The sequence below is a fragment of the Squalius cephalus genome (genome assembly GCF_949319135.1).
Source record: "Squalius cephalus genome assembly, chromosome: 4".
Taxonomy (NCBI): domain Eukaryota; kingdom Metazoa; phylum Chordata; class Actinopteri; order Cypriniformes; family Leuciscidae; genus Squalius; species Squalius cephalus.
This window is the reverse complement of record NC_137125.1, coordinates 19,503,718-19,520,088: the sequence shown is the minus strand read 5'-3', so window position 1 is coordinate 19,520,088 and position 16,371 is coordinate 19,503,718. Positions and strand designations below refer to the sequence as shown.

At 38.9% G+C, this 16,371-nt stretch overlaps 1 pseudogene across 1 annotated transcript; it reads left to right on the top strand.

The window, feature by feature from the left end:
* The first annotated feature begins 377 nt into the window (after nucleotides 1-377).
* Nucleotides 378-1,392, top strand: LOC307157770 (putative nuclease HARBI1; annotated as a pseudogene). The gene has a single exon. The product of its transcript is annotated as a putative nuclease HARBI1 (transcript).
* The last annotated feature ends 14,979 nt before the right edge of the window (nucleotides 1,393-16,371 follow it).

The following is a 16,371-nucleotide window of genomic DNA, read 5'->3' as shown; positions in this document are numbered from 1 at the left end:
CGTCCTCTCTCTCCCGCTACAGACTCAGCAAAACCACGCCCCCCTCGCCACACGTACATACTCTGTTCATGCTCCTTGTCTCTTGTCCATATAGACACTAATCATAAGCTGATAAGGTCATTTTTAATACTTTATGGCCCGGTTTCACAGACATGGCTTAAGCCTAGTCCCAGACTAAACTGCCCACTTGAGCTGTCTTAACTCAAAGCGACTTGCACAGATATATATTAAAATAGTCAAAGATTTAGCCTGTTCTGGATTAAACAAAGCCGATTGCAAGAGGAAGGATTATAGCTAGTCTATGACTAAATTGAATCTTAAATTAATCCTTCAAAGAGGCAGGTTTAACTCCTGCTTAGTACTGTTTGTGAGGGAGCATGGAATATTTGGAATATCTAAATGAAAACCAACATGCACAACAGAGGCCAGCCAGAGTACTTGTGGATAGGAGTGATCCATTACATTACTTTGATGACACAGCTTTTCAAGACCGCTTTCGTATGTCCAAGGAAAATGCAGTGGAGATAATATCTTTGCTTGAGCCTAGACTTTCCTGTCTGTCTCTGAGAGGAAGGCCTTTACCCATTTCTGCTCACACTGAGGTTTTTTGCGTCCGGGACCTTTCACCGTGAAACTGGTGATTTGTGTGGTGCCAGTGAAGCAACTGTGTGTAGAATAGTTCACAAAGTCAGCAGAGCCATTTGTGAACTGAGGAGTCTTTACATAAAGTTTCCTGATGCTGCTGACCAAGCCAAATATAAAGTGTAATTCTATGAATATGGGCACTTCCCAGGTGTCATTGGCTGTATAGATGGATGTCATGTTCCTGTCAAGTGTCCATCAACCCCTGATGCTGAGGAGTACAGGAACCATAAGAACTGGTTTTCTATCAACGTTCAGGGTGTATGCACACCTAATTTAGAGTTTTCAAACATTGTTGCGCGCTGGAAAGGTTCAAATCACGATTCAAGGATTTTTGTCAACTCTTCATTATGTGCTCAGTTTCAGAGTGGACAGTATAGTGGACTTCTACTTGGTGACAGTGGATATGGTCAGAGTAACTTTTTATTCACTCCATACATAAATCCCACAACAGCTGAGCAGCAAAGATACAACAGAGCTCAAATCCGAACAAGAGGCATGGTTGAACGCATGTTTGGAATATGGAAAAATCGATTCCAGTGTTTACGTAATACACTTCGCTTCAGGCCAAGGAGATGCTGCAAGGTCATCATTGCTACAGCGGTGCTGCACAACTACCTGAAGCAGCGCTGCTGTCCTGATCCTCCAATGGAAGATGACGATGAAGCAGATGTGCCCATGACTGAGGCAGCCAGTGACCAACGAGGACTTGCACACAGAGTTGCTTTCACATTGCAGCACTTCAGCTAGATGAGATGTATTTCAATATGGAATGTATTCATTATGCCTTATTTTGCCTTGATAATTTTTGTTCTGTACAAAATTAAAATAGTGTGCAGCAATTAAAAAAAAAATTACTAAACCAATACTGGTTGAAAATGTAGTTTGTGGTTGTTTAAATACACTCAGTCATGAATATCTAAATGACAAAAGGTTTATTTTTGTTTTTATTGTTTATACATCATAATTGTTCACCATGGCTGGTAATCACAATTGCCTCCTTACTGTATCGTTTTTGGATCATACCTCTTTCTTCCAACTTCATATCCAATTCAACCTGTAGAATTCTCATTATCATTTCATGTTCTTCCTTCAGATATTTCATTTTTTCCTCATGAAATTCTCTGGCTAACTTTTCATGGATGGTCATCTTGCTTGTTCTCTGCTGAAAGGTGGTGGCAGCATCTTTTCTCAGGGATGCAGGAGCAGATGTGGAAGGCACACACTCACTGTGCTCTGGCTTTTCCAACCCGTTCAGATTCCTTTCTTCTGTGGGGAAAAACAGAGGCACAAATAAATTCACATGATCCTTACAATGAAAGAAGAATAAAAATTGACAGAGTGGAATATATGTACCAAAGGAAGAAATCAATTTCTTTCTAACATACCATTTGTGCTCAGATCTTCATCTGAACTGTTCAAGTGATCATCATCTGGTATACCATCCAGAGGTTGCTGGTGCTGTATTATTCCAGACAGCAAGTCACTCAATTCATCAGTTTTGTCTTTATTTGGTGGTCCACCACCAGTAGTAAATCGCTGTCTTCTGATCTCTGCATTCTGTCGTTTTAAAGCCAGTTTAAGGTTCTTCCACAGAGTCTATACAGGCAAAAATCATTCATTATAAATTGTCCCAAAAATATGAATATGAGAAATGAGCAATGATAATAATGAAGAAATCTCACCTGAAGTTGTTGTATTGTTCTTGTGGTTGCATTTTCATTTGCATTAAATTCATTGCAAATTGCATTCCAAGCACTCCTTTTCTTTTGCTCACTAGCAGTAGTGTTGATTTTACTTTCAATAACTGGATGGTTGGTCAAAATTTGTTTCAGTAGTGTTTTTTCATACTCACTGAAGTTTTTGGAACGAATTCTTTTTGCATCTGCCATTGCTTTGTGTCAAAATGTACACTGATAATAATGTTTTCTGGTCCATTCCAGGTTTTTATGAGCACCATCAGCCCAACGGCATGTGCTTATACTCAACTTAATCAGGCCTATCCCAGGTGTTTTCATTTAAGCTTACTTAATTTACTCCAGGACTCTGTAGTCTCAGACTAACTAAGATTATTTTAAGCCACGTTCATGAAAGGTACTTAAATGCCCCAGTTTAACTAGTACATATTAAGGCCTACTCCTGGCTTATGCTAAGCCATGTCTGTGAAACTGGGCCAATACTTATTTTTAATTAAATATTAATCATAGCTTTGCCATACGTTTCTTTTGTGTAATTTGTGATGTTGATGTTATATCACCAAATCTCATTATACATACCGTTCAAAAGTTTGGGATCTGTAGATTTTTTTTATATTTTAGAAAGAAGTCTCTTAGGCTCATCAAAGCTGAATTTATTTGATCCAAAATACAGTAAAAACAATATTATTGTGAAATATTATTACAATGTAAAATAACTTTTTTCTTTGTGAATATATATATATTGTAGTATAATTTATTCCTGTGATGTCAAAGCTGAATTTTCACATGATCCTTCAGATATTCTAATATGATGATTTGATGCTCAAGAAAAGTTTCTTATTATTAATGTTGAAAACCATTATGTACAAATTTGTTTCAGTATTTTTTGATGAATAGAAAGTTCAAAAGAACAGTATTAATTTGAAATAGAATCTTTTGTAACATTACTGTAAAAAATGTAATTGCTCAGCAAGGATAAAGACAGTAAAGACATTTATAATGTTAAAAAGATTTATATTTTAAATTGTCAAAGTATTTCACAATATTACTGTTTTTGCTATATTTTGGGTCAAAGAAATGCAGAAGAGACTGATCATCAAATTAAAAAAAAAAAAATTAAATGTGTATGTTATGAGCTGGAGTCATTTGTCATTTGCTCATTGGTTCCATTCTGTCCTGTGTATTGTCTGCGTATGTGCATGGGCTTGTTTGTGTTGCAGGTGGGCGGTATCTGGTGATAATTAGTTGGACGCTGCGATTGGTTCTCCTCCACACCTGATCCAGATATAAGGACCGCCCCAAACACTCAACAGGGCCAACTTTTGTGCCATTGTTGATTGTTACCACTTTGCTATTGTTTCAGAGAGTTTGTGAGTGATGTTTGAGATTGTGACTGTGAGTGATATTTGGAGATTGTGACTGTGATTTTGAACCTCTGTTTATCCTTGTTAACTGACCCACGCCTGTTTGACTACGATTTTGGATTCTGTTTTGCATTGTTTGCTACGGACTTGTAAATTTAATCTTATGTAAATATTTATATATATTTGTTTTGCCAAATTAAGGGAGGTAGGGTGTTTGACGCCATTTTATTTTGTATATCTTTTCACATTGTTTTTGGTTTAGGGAGGTAGGTAAGTTTAAATTGTATTTTGTTTTCTTTTCTTTTAGGAATTGTAGAGGTTATACAAAAGATTGTTTTTGTTTGTTATTTTGGCCTTGTCTGCCCCTGACGCTAAAACCCTTTTGGAAATAAACCATGTTATTTTTGATATCTCTCTGGTGGTAAGACTCATTCCTTTTCCTGTTACGGCTGACCCCTAGTGGTCGTAACAGTGTAAATGCTGGCTTTTTTTTAAATAGTGATTTAACATTGTTTTATAGTGATATAGTGGTTTTTGGGGCTGTTGATGGCTTTTAGAAGGTACATATTTATTAATCAACCCCTCATCATTTCTCTTGCATATCAATATTATGCTGTTATGTCCAACTCCTGAACATATCTTTTACCTGGATGTTGCTGGGAATAACAAAGCCAAAACAGCTTTTGGGTTTTTCATGGATGGAGTAGAAAAAAATGGATGGCCATCAAGGTATGCACATTAAACAGAATGATTCTCACAAATTTTCTACAAAAATGGTCCCACTGATAATTAGGGATCTTATGACTACATTTTAGACATTTCATAAGGTATCCAGAAAAAGAGCCACATAATGTTACAAACCTTTTCTTTCAAAGGAACATTGTTAATAAAAGATCTGTATAATATCCTTTTCCATATAAAAACTTTGTTTTTACCCTTTTTACAGATTTACTGCAGAGTAATCTGTAAAAAGAGTATCTTACAAAACTTTTTCTTCACAATATTTATGCTCATAGTACCCAGTCATAATCAGGTACTGGAACTGCCTGTGCTAATAAAGATTTGAGCCGAGCTTGGTGATGTGACTATTGTGGATGTGCACATCGCAATATCGATGCTAAAACAATACATCGTGCAGCCCTAGTTTGTAGATTTAAGGCTCTTGGCTTGGAACCAACACATATTATACTTCTAATAATCAAAAACTGCTCTTTCTGACTGTTTTAGAGTACGAGCAGACCAAGGACTGGAGAATGTAGACATTGCTTGGTGCATGTTTATTACTGTGAAAGGAACTGGCCATGGCAGCTTTATTGCTGGCAAAAGTGTGCATAACCAGAGGTAATTAAATAGGAGAGCATGGTTAATGTATTTTTCTCATACACTTTTTTTTTTGCACCTGATTTTTTTTAAATGTAAACTTTTAAAATGCTTTGCAGTTAAATCAGCACCTTACACTTTTCTCTGTCTTAGAGTGGAACGGCTATGGAGAGATGTTTGGACTGCTGTAACATCAAGTTACTACAATGGGATTAATTGACCTGTCTAATGCTGTTAACCTATTCTGTGAGAGATATGTTTTCATCCCCAGAATACACACAGATTTGCAGCATTTCATGGAGATGTGGAACTGTCATCCCTTGCAAACGGAGGGAAATTTGTCACCGAATCAGCTTTGGAATATTGGGATGTTGTGATATTGGGATCATTTGTGTTCCAAAGATGAACGAAAGTCTTACAGGTTTGAAACAACATGAAGTTGAGTAATCAATGACAGAATTTACATCTTTGGGTGAACTATCCCTTTAAAAACTTTCCAAAGAGTAAAGCAAGTAAAGAGAATGCTTTGATATACATGAATCAAAGAATTGTGGTTTTCTATGGTAAACAATTCCAGGAAATGTTCTACACTCTGTCAAAGCTTGCCCCATATGTAACAGCAGTTTACAAGAGTATTTTGAAAGACTCGTAATCTACCATATGGACTATGGGAAATGTTATGGTATTGATGCAAGCACTGACAATTGGGTAACACACAGTGTGGTTTGGCATGTGCTGTAGACAGCAATGGTCAAATTTAAACACTATTTTAAACTTCTCCCTTTCTGACACAAGCAGATGCCTGTGAGCTTGCCCTGTCATCCACTGCATTATCTGTGGTACAGACAAGGGTTCTCCTGCTGCCGCATCTTCTGGTTGTGTGTCTTCAGCAGAAATAAAGAGATGTAATTAGAATTAATGTTTTAGTTTTATACTCTTTTACATTGGGAACTACAGTAACATATTTACACCTGGTTATCAAATAACATAGTACATTATAAAAACATTTCAAGTCCATACCTTCCAGTTCAAGTAGGAAATCTTGAAAGAATTACATTTTGACTCATTCACTTGTTTAATCGAACCAGTTGGGCTCATCTCTGGGGCCAGGTGGGATAAAATGTAATGGGAGTCAACCTAAACACCAAAAAGAAAAGCATAAAAATGGATTTTAACATTTGTAATTTGTGACATAATACAAAAAAAACCTAAAATGCTCAAAACAGAATTTCTACATACTTTGTCATCATATCATATGACAAAGAGATTGTGACACTCCTGTGGCTTTTTCTGCATGACTTTGATTAGCTCGTATATCTCAAGGCCCTCACGCAGTTGTTGCAGCTTTGGGATGCGTTTTGTTGTAATATGTAGAGCAAGAGCTCTGGCAAAACAAGAATAAAGACAAAAATAAAACATTAAAATGCTTTGTATTTAAAAACAGGGCATTCAAAACAACAAAGCAAATTATACAATTTATTTGCATAATTGAAATGAATTCCTTTTTGTTTAAAGACAACAACATATATACTGTATGAGTCTGTATATATAGAAAGACTATAGCTCCCATCAAACAAGTCTATAATTGCGAGTGTGATATGTAAGCAATAAGGTACCAGAAGCTGTGCTGTATCGTGAATAAGTCACGGCTGAAGGGCAGCTTGTTGTTAAGTGCCTGCAACCCCTTTAGTCGTGACTTATTCCTGATACAGCACTAGCCTCTCGTACCTTATTGCTTTTATAAAACGGTTACCACACAATACAAATATTAAAGCAGAAAAATATGCATCTATGCAACTATCATGAAGTAAAATCACTAAAAGCCTTCCTTCCGCTGGAAAAAATAGTCCCTGACCGTAAACAGCAACAGAAGTTACATACATTATACATACATACATACATAAAGCAGCGGCACTGGTCAATGGTTGGGCGTAATCCACCATTGGCTCAGTCTCAAGCGCATCTGTGGCTGGAGTCGGCTCCTGTCCGGGTGTTTGAGGAGACTCCTGTGATAACGCAGCGGCACTGGACGATGGTTGAGCACTGCTGCTATCCATTCCTTCAAACTGCATGTAGCCTAAGGGAAAATTAAAACTAACATCAGAAACATCAGGCTGAAACGGACATGAATCAGAGTGGCATTAACTAGAGACTCACAAACAATAACTGTTATTGCTATTGTGATTGTCAGAACATTTAGTAGCCTAACTAAACACTATTTTATTGAGTTTAGTGACAGCATGGTGCAATAATTGGTATAGGCTACTGCTACTCAGTTTGTATCCGTATTAGGTATCTCTCAAGAAAGAAATTCACACCTAATGCTGTAAACACAGGCTACAGAGATCCCTGTCATCTGGTATAATTAAAGGTTAAAAATAATTACTCAAATTAAACATAGGCCTAATGCGGATTTTATTACAACAACAACTTTATAATATTTGAATGATATAGTACGTCTCACTTATTTCCGGTTATGTTTACTTTCAATGTACTGTGGTCAATGAGTTGAACAAACTGAGTGTCCGCAATTTTTATAGACATGAGAAGGGATATTCTGAAGTTTATCTGTGCAGAATTTTCCAAACTTATCGGAACATGAAGTTTTAACCCAAGTGGGTGTTAAAAATACGTCGTTATTTCACCACAGGGTGTCAGTGTTATTGTTAGTTTTTTTCATAGAAACACTGACCGACAATGTCCTAATTTCAACACCAGGCCTAATTTCAGTTAAAATGGCAAATCCGCATTCTTACATTCTCATTCATACTGTTACCAAGTTTGAGTTGAGTGAGAAGTCCCCCAAGTAGCCAGCGGAATCGGGCCAATCGCGGCTGAGTGTCGGCTCACTCGGCTGTGTACTGGCAGTGGCTCACCGCAAGTGAGCCAGCTCTGGCCCAGTAATGGTTGCCAGATTTGGCTAGGTTTTGGCTGTGTGGAGCTGGGCCAATTGTGGTTGAGAAATGGCGTATTAAGCCTGGAACACACCAAGCCGACGCCGACGAACTAGCGCTGATGAAAGCCGACTGTGTTGTCACCTCGCGTCGGGGTAAACATTAAATTATAAAAATGCCACAATTGTCCCACTATCACGTGCAGGATCTTGCACCTATGAAGGGGTCATAGAACTTCAATATGAGTTTTAAATTCATGATTTAATATTAATGAGATTTTTATTCATATAATGTTCTAATTCAATTTTTTTTATGTTTGTAAATGCTGCGTGCGTGTCTTTGATGTGTTTTAATGCGCGTGAACATCCGAAACGCCTTCAAACACTGGAGCGTCACAGAGTTGCCATGGAAACGGCGCTGCTGCAACTGACAAACGTCAAAACTCCCTCTCTTGTGGTGTTTTCACTGCTTTCAGGTGAGTTTAGTCTCTTAAATAACATAAATAATACCCACAAATGTCCTTGACACTTCTCTCATTTGTAATTGATACGCTTCTGTTGAATATTTACTTACAGTTTTTCTCGATTGGTTTGGCTCATTTCTTGAAACCGAGATGACATTCTCAAAATAACATGGACAAATCTCCAAACCACCTTGCAATTGTTCACAACAGAATGTCATTTTTCATTGGTTTTATCAAATTGCAAATGCTTTAGTACATGTCTCAAGTGACTCTGTGCTTTTTTTCAAATGATTATGTACAAGTAGCTACAGTTAGCACAATGAGCCCACATTTAGCACATTTTCCAAATAAATAGATCTTGCTGATCTAAACTGATTAGTTGATTTTTCAGTGAAATGGTTACTCTCTCCAAAACATATCAGCATGGTTTCATTGTGTAAGTCATCATATGCACAATTGTCTGTTCAACTGTCAAAATTAGTCAAAGATATAATACCATGAAAGAATTTCTTGGAACATTTGATAAATTTATGACAGTACTTGACAATCAATCAGGTGAAATTAGAACTAACGAAGGAGCAGTTTCCCACATCTCAGATGACCAATCAAACAGTTAGGGTTTTTGTTTGTGTTTATAACTGTTCACATTTACAGAATCCTGTATATGTTTTCTTTTCACAGTATGTTCTCTAATGTTAACATTTCTTTGTACGAATAAAAATGTTTACAGTTTCCTTGAGTATGAGTGGTTTATTGGAGGCTGATTTTACTGTAAAATCTTTTAGTTTTATTCATAGTGGTATTCTGTTGCTAGACCTGTGCCTCAGTGACAAAACGTCTAAGCATTTTGACTTGCAGTGCTTAAACAATGCCAAAGGTATAATGCATTTTGGGGGCATTGACTATTTATATGAGAAGGATATTTAGTTTTGACACATGGATAAACTGTTTTGGGAGAGATATGAGCTTTTGCAGGGGATCCATGGTGTTGTGCTAAACCATCCAGGTTATTTTGACAAAAGCACTAAATGAATGCACATGTGCCAAGGCAATTGAGAAGGATCTGTGCTATTTTGACTGTACTGACCTTTTATATGGGAAAGGAATCTGCTTTTGAAGCATGGAAGAAGAGTTTGGGGAAAGATATTTGATTTTGCTAGTGAGCTATAATGTTGAGCAGAACTGTAAGACTGTTTGGCCAAATGACCTTATGGTTTTGAGAATGTCATCTCGGTTTCAAGAAATGAGCCAAACCAATCGAGAAAAACTGTAATAGAAATGGTTTATTGTCTTCGAAAAAAATCCGTTAGCATCTCAACCTTTTTAAGAAGAGGTAGGCTAACTATATAGCTTGAGCTTTTGTTTATGAAAGTTTGGGCTTTTAATCACATCTTATGTGAGATGTTTTAATAGTTTTGCTTGGAAGTGAGCTAATTTATTTAACATAAACGAATGTGCTGTTAATCGGTGACGTCACTTACATGGAGAGCTAAAATAGGCTGAAACTAGCTCAATGGTAAACAAATATTGATTTAAAAAAAGATCTGTGATTTTAGCAGCAACAAAAAAAAACCTCTACAACAGAGGAGAAGCTCCACAACTTCAACATTTCTGAAGAAAGCTGCTGCTGGGGAAGTAGGAAACACAGGTGAACTGAGGAAGCTCATTACACTAGCAGTTCCGCATCACAATCCGTACACGAAAACTCGCTTCCGGGCACGTAAAAACGTCAGAGCGACCCTTAACGGATTAGACCAATGAACTTTTGATGTGTCATTTACTGGGGGAGGGTCTTATCTTCGTTTCTTAGCTTTGGTTGGTTTATTTTTGGTCTATGAGATGCTCGTAAATGGCGATTTGCTTGAGGCGGCGCTGGGTGGGGAACTATGTTACGTGTCACAAGATTCCGTACAGTCATTGTTGGGAGCGTAACATGAAACCGTACAATGGGGCATCATGATATCGACGACCTGAAGGTATCGTTTCTATATAAATTTATGTGAATTACCTTAACTTTTGCTGTTTGTTACTTCATCTGTTGTCAGGCCGAAATAACCGATTTGGATGTGTATTTAGTTTCAGTATAAACTTCACGTGTTTTCAACGGTGTGTAAGTAATGTTTTATTTGATAAACTTAGCTTCTGCTGTTTATTATTTGATAGGCTGTGTGTATTATGAAAGCTTGTATCCTCCACCAAAAGTCCTTCATTTAGATAATCATTTAGTTTCAGTATACTTTTTTTTTTAAATCACTGAGGTAAACCCGTCAATAACGGTCACTGTATCAAACATGGCTTTAGGTTTTAGGAAACTGTGTGCTACAAGAAAACACTGATGCACTTTTGATTTTGATAAATGTTTTAGGAACATGAACATATTTATTAAAACAAATAAACAAAGAATGCAGTACATATATAAAATAGAACATGTAATTGATATATATATACAAAACTATATACAAAACTATTTATAAACATATTTACAGATCGCGACTCATGGCACACTCCCTGCACAGCCGTGCCTCCTCTGGTACCACATGAGTGACACACTCAGTGTGGTACCAGAGGGTGCAATTTTCACACTGTACCCACTCCACTATCTCTGTTGCAGATCCTGGGGGGCTTGGCTGCTTGCAAGAGGCACAGATGTCATTCTGGAGCCGCTCCTGCTCCCTCTCTCTTCGTAGTCTCTCTCTCTTGTTCCCTCTCCCTCTGCTTCTCTCTCTCTCTCTGCGCCTTCTCCCGCTCTCTCTGCTCCTTCTCTCTCTGCTTCCTCTTCTTCTCTTCCTCCATCAATGCTCTCCTTTCCTTGACTTCCTCCATCCTCCTTCTCTTCGCCTCCTGCTTCTCCTCTCTTCCCTCTCCTTCTCAGCTTGGTGAGATGCAAACTCGTCACTGGTTATGCAGCGTGCTCCGGCAGGAACCTGCTGCCGCCGCCTCCTCCGGGCCGACTGGTCAAAGCGTGGCGGGACCAGGATGTGGGCGAACCCCGCCGGGATAATTCCAGCCGCGACCAACGGATTTGGTGGCCGATGGCAGGTGGGGCACTCTACACAGCCAGCAACAACTGGCACTGATATGATGTTGGGAGGAGCTGTGGCGATGGTGGTGCCAGGAGGGGCTGGGTGGATCTGGGCCGGGGCGATGGTGGTGCCAGGAGGGGCTGGGTGGATCTGGGCCGGGGCGATGGTGGTGCCAGGAGGGGCTGGGTGGATCTGGGCCGGGGCGATGGTGGTGCCAGGAGGGGCTGGGTGGACCTGGGCCGTGGAGATGGTGGTGCCAGGAGGGACTGGGTGGACTGCCACTGGAGGGATGATCATCATCTGAAATGTAAATTAGAGGAGATAAAGATATTAGTATATCTGGGCCTATTTATATAATATAAAGATATATTATCTTTAATATTAAATTAAATATTTATATATTAAATATTAGTATTTACCTGCCAAATATTAAAAGATCTTTAATATCTTTATATTATATCTAATATAAAGATATTAGTAAATTATTGTTTGCATTGTTTCTATTGTATTTATGCAGTGTCTATTTTTTGTTGTTTTGTTTGTACCTGATCACTGTCCTCCAGTGCGTGCCTGTTCAGGGGGAACAAGCCTGTCAGCCGGAACCCCTTCATTATGTTCTCCACGGTGGCCGCCTTTGGGTAAGCAAATTTTAAGATGGATGAAAAATGCTTTTTCCCCAGGACAAGGTCTCCCCTAACCAGGCCCATATTTGTAGCCAGCTTGGTGAAGGCCTCTTTCAGTGGCCCGAAGAGGGACACATCGAGGAGCTGAAGGGCATGGGTGGTGTGGCTTGGCAGGCACAACACCTCCACACCATTGCCCCGACAGAGGTCCACCACGTCCTTGGACATATTGGTCTCGTGTTGGTCGCAAGTTAGCAGGAGTGGACCTTCTGCCGGAGCATGCTTCAGGAAATGTTCGATCCACCTCACGAACAGGGGCCTATCCATGTAGCCCTTCTCACTGATGGCGTACAGGGCGTTGGGGGGGCCATCTAGCGCATAACTGTTACTGGGCAGGCATTGGGCATATATAATCATGGGGGGGATGCTCACACCTGCTGCGCTAGCACAGCAGTGGACACTGATGTGCTCCCTTGTTACCACAGTTTGGCGATACACATGTTTTTGTCCCCTCTGTGCATACACCTTCTCCTTCCTGCTTTTTTGTTTGTCCCCAAAGCCTGTTTCATCGCAGTTGAACACCAGGTGAGGACGATCATGCCAGCTCTTCCCGGCAAACATGGGCTCCAATATGTTGAAGAGTGCCTCCACCCGAGGCACTGTCACACCGAAGACCCTCTGCCGGTCCAGGGGGTCGGGGGTCCTGGCCGACTGCTCCAGGTGGCGTTCCCGGAAACGGCACCACCACATACGGCTCAGCCCATGTTCAAAGTTCACCATTGTCTGGCGTCCCGAGGCCTTGACAATACCAGTGGCCATCAACGTCGCTACGGCCCTTGTCACGGGGAAGCCGTGCCTGCCCATCCAAATTATATAAGCAACTAAAGATGCCTCTTCCTCCGGGAGGAGGGCACGGCTGGGGTGGGGCTGGTAGGCATAGCGGCCTCGCCGATGGTCCTGAAGAGTGTTGTGGGGAATGCCGTAGCAGGCCCCCACCGTTCTCAGGCTCCCCCCTGCCTCCAGCTCATCCAGGGCCGCCTTCATGTCCTCTTCGGACCATTTTTTTATAGGCTTTGTTTTGTTTTGGCATTTTCTAAAACACAAAAGACTTCGAGTTTTCTGTTTTGTTTGATTTTTAAAAATAAAGAATAAATGGTTCATTCATTCACCTGTTCATTAGTTCTTTGAGATCACTGGGTTGAAGCAAAATGTTTACATTTGTCCTGGGTGGCTTACATTAATGTAGGGGGCCGTGGGAGGCTAGTAAAAAGCGTTTAGCTGCTAGCAGCGCTGTTCATTCAAGTGTTCAAAAGCTGTTTCTAGCGCACGTCAAAGTGCGCGCCAAAGTGCAGTTTCTTCTGCTTAAGCTGCTAGCAGTAGCTAGCTACTTACTTCGTTTATGGACACCCTGCCTCATCGTGCAGGGTGTCTTATAGTAGTTAGATTTCATTATGACACAATTTACTTCACATTTGACTCTTTGGTTGACTTTAAAGACCTTATATTGCTGATCTGCAAAATATTGTTCATTACGAAAAATGGCGTGTTCAGTCACCGCAGGTCGTTTCCAAGACCTCGTGAGCATAGTTTTTAAACTGCCGTTTAAAATGGAGTTTTACCAAGTAGAGAATCTGTAGAGAAAAGGCTGTGGATTTGCATAAAATGACTTTATTTTGTTGGAGTTTGTTGCTGTTTTTAAACGATTTGCTACCGTGTGCCTGTTAGATCACACATCACAAGGACTAAATCGGCATCAAACGCACAATAACTGGAATTTAAAACTGTGAAGAAACAAATGATCAATAAACTGTTGGACAGATAGACACTAGGATTTGTGCGCTCGACATTTCTTCGCTTTGTGCCGTGAACTTTTAAATGCGCACTTGTGCAGCACAGCGCTTTGTTGTTGTTGTTGCTTTGAGCACATCATTCTGCGCCCGCGATGCGCATACACGCTTTGTGCGCTCTGTTTTGAAGTGTTAAATATTTTCATGGTTTTGCGCACTGAAAGATTATTAAAAGCCTATATTTTTGTATACCTAGCCTGCACAATACATTTAAAATAAGCATAATTTAATTGTATGTTATTTCTGTGTAGTGTAATGTAGGCTATATAAATATACACACTTCTGAATTCTTGACATTCATATATAAATATATAATTGTGAAATGTATGATTGCCTGATTGAATTTTATAAGAGTACTAATAGTAATTTGTTTTTATTAACATGTTTAGATATGATAAAATTACTGTGCAGATTTTTTCAAGAATTACTTTTTGCTGCTGATTTATACACTCACTAAGTTTAATAAAAATACATAATAATACATTTAAAATAATATAATATTTTATATTTTCCTGCTTTTTTTGTCCTTAGCCAATCACATGCCTGTATATCACCATGCATCTGTTTTTTTCTTATTTTCTATTTATCAAATTTACATTTATTTAATTTAAGTTAAATTTTTTTAAGAAGGTTTGTAAGTGACACTGTTGGAGCAATATGAATAAGTAAACATAAATTCTAGGGGTGTAACGATTCTTTTTAACAACGATTTGATTCGTATCGCGATTTGTGGTTGTCGATACGATTCAAGGACGATATTGGTTCATTTAGAACGATATGATCCGAAACGATTCAGTGACTTGAAATCGATTCAGTGACTTTTTAGCCAAAAGTTCTTGTAAGGGAAGTTTATATATAGTGAAGCGATAGGCCTACAGCGCGCTCCGCCGCATTTGCGCGTGCAATTGAAGAGTGCACGCTACTGCAGTATAGCAGCTGAGAGGACAGGAAAGTCCGTTTTTCCGAGGTGAGAGACTTGCGCTGCTTGTTGTCTGCTGGCGCGTCACGCTTGGCGATGATGTCACAGATAGGCAGACTGAATCGAGTAACGTTTAACGCCTTTATCATTAAAAGTGCTAAGAAAAAACATCCATATAAAGTCTGACATGCTTAAATCCAATGTGTTATTTCCTAGTATCGATACAATCGATTAATTACCTTTTAAAACGATGTTAGATTGATATATGTCGTCCGGAAGGCCAACTTGCCGAGCACAGATCGATGTAGTTGGATCATAGTAATATAAATCGATACATCGATGTAGTTGATGAATCGTTACACCCCTAATAAATTCTGTTATCCTAATTTAAGAAATTATTTTCTGTATATTCTGTATATTCTTCTTTCTCTTTTCTGCTGCAGCTTCTTGCCTTTAAATAAACCTGGCAAGTGGTTTGCTGTGTTCCTAGATCCCTCCATGCTGATGGCCTGCATAATAGCAGGGTTGGAGCAACATCTCTAAGGCGCTGTGAACCCCATGACTTGTAAGTAAAACTTCCAACTAAAGTCAAACATACAGTATTGGTGTTGGTGGACAAATCCAGCATTATGGACGTGACATTTGCAGTCAAAACAATTTTTATGTTGATATGAGGAATTGGGTACTTTTAGCAATACAACAGGTGAATTATGTATATGATGTATATTGCGATGTTATGATGCAGGTAGCTCCGGCGGGTCCTTAAGTAATTTTGAAATGTCTTAAATAATGTTCTCCTAATAAAAGGCCTTAAAGGATTAGTTCACTTTAAAATGAAAATTAGGCCAAAGTTTTTCCTGGCTCAAAACAAGCTGGAGGCAGGGACGGACTGGGGCTAAAATACAGCCCTGGACTTTCTCCCAAATAGGCCCATCATCCGGCCATTCGCCTAGCCGTGTGCGACAGACACTAGCCAGGATGTCCTGATACTATATGCCACAATACTGTAGCCTATCAGACAAGGTATTCACAGCAAGTAACATCGCAAAACCAATGATGATTATTGGGGTTGTGTTTATTAATGAAGCCTCAGCCTTCAAATAAAAACAAAAAATGTGCAATGCCATAAAATACAAATAATGAAATGTCACTGGCTACAGAAACCCCAAATTACACAAACTTGTAATTATAAAACATATAGTTACTATACCAGGGGTCTCCAACCTTTTTGTGTGCGAAGGCTACCTCAAGGGATAAAATAATCTAGAAGGAATTTTTATTTGTTATACTCCAATATTTATTATACATAACATGGTGAAGCTTTTTTACTTTTCACCATCATATGGGAAATAATAAAATATCTTGATATTCTGGTTCAGACTTACAAGCGTTTTAAAAAAAAAAACAATTCCTGAAAAATTATGAAAATATTTATTGATTTTTTTGTTGATTTTCTTATTGTATGTGTTATCAAAAACAGTAGCCCAAACATTTAGTATAAATATAAATGAAAAATAAAAATAAACTGCCATAACTTCTAAACAAAACATTACTGCATTAGGCCTACATTTAATACATT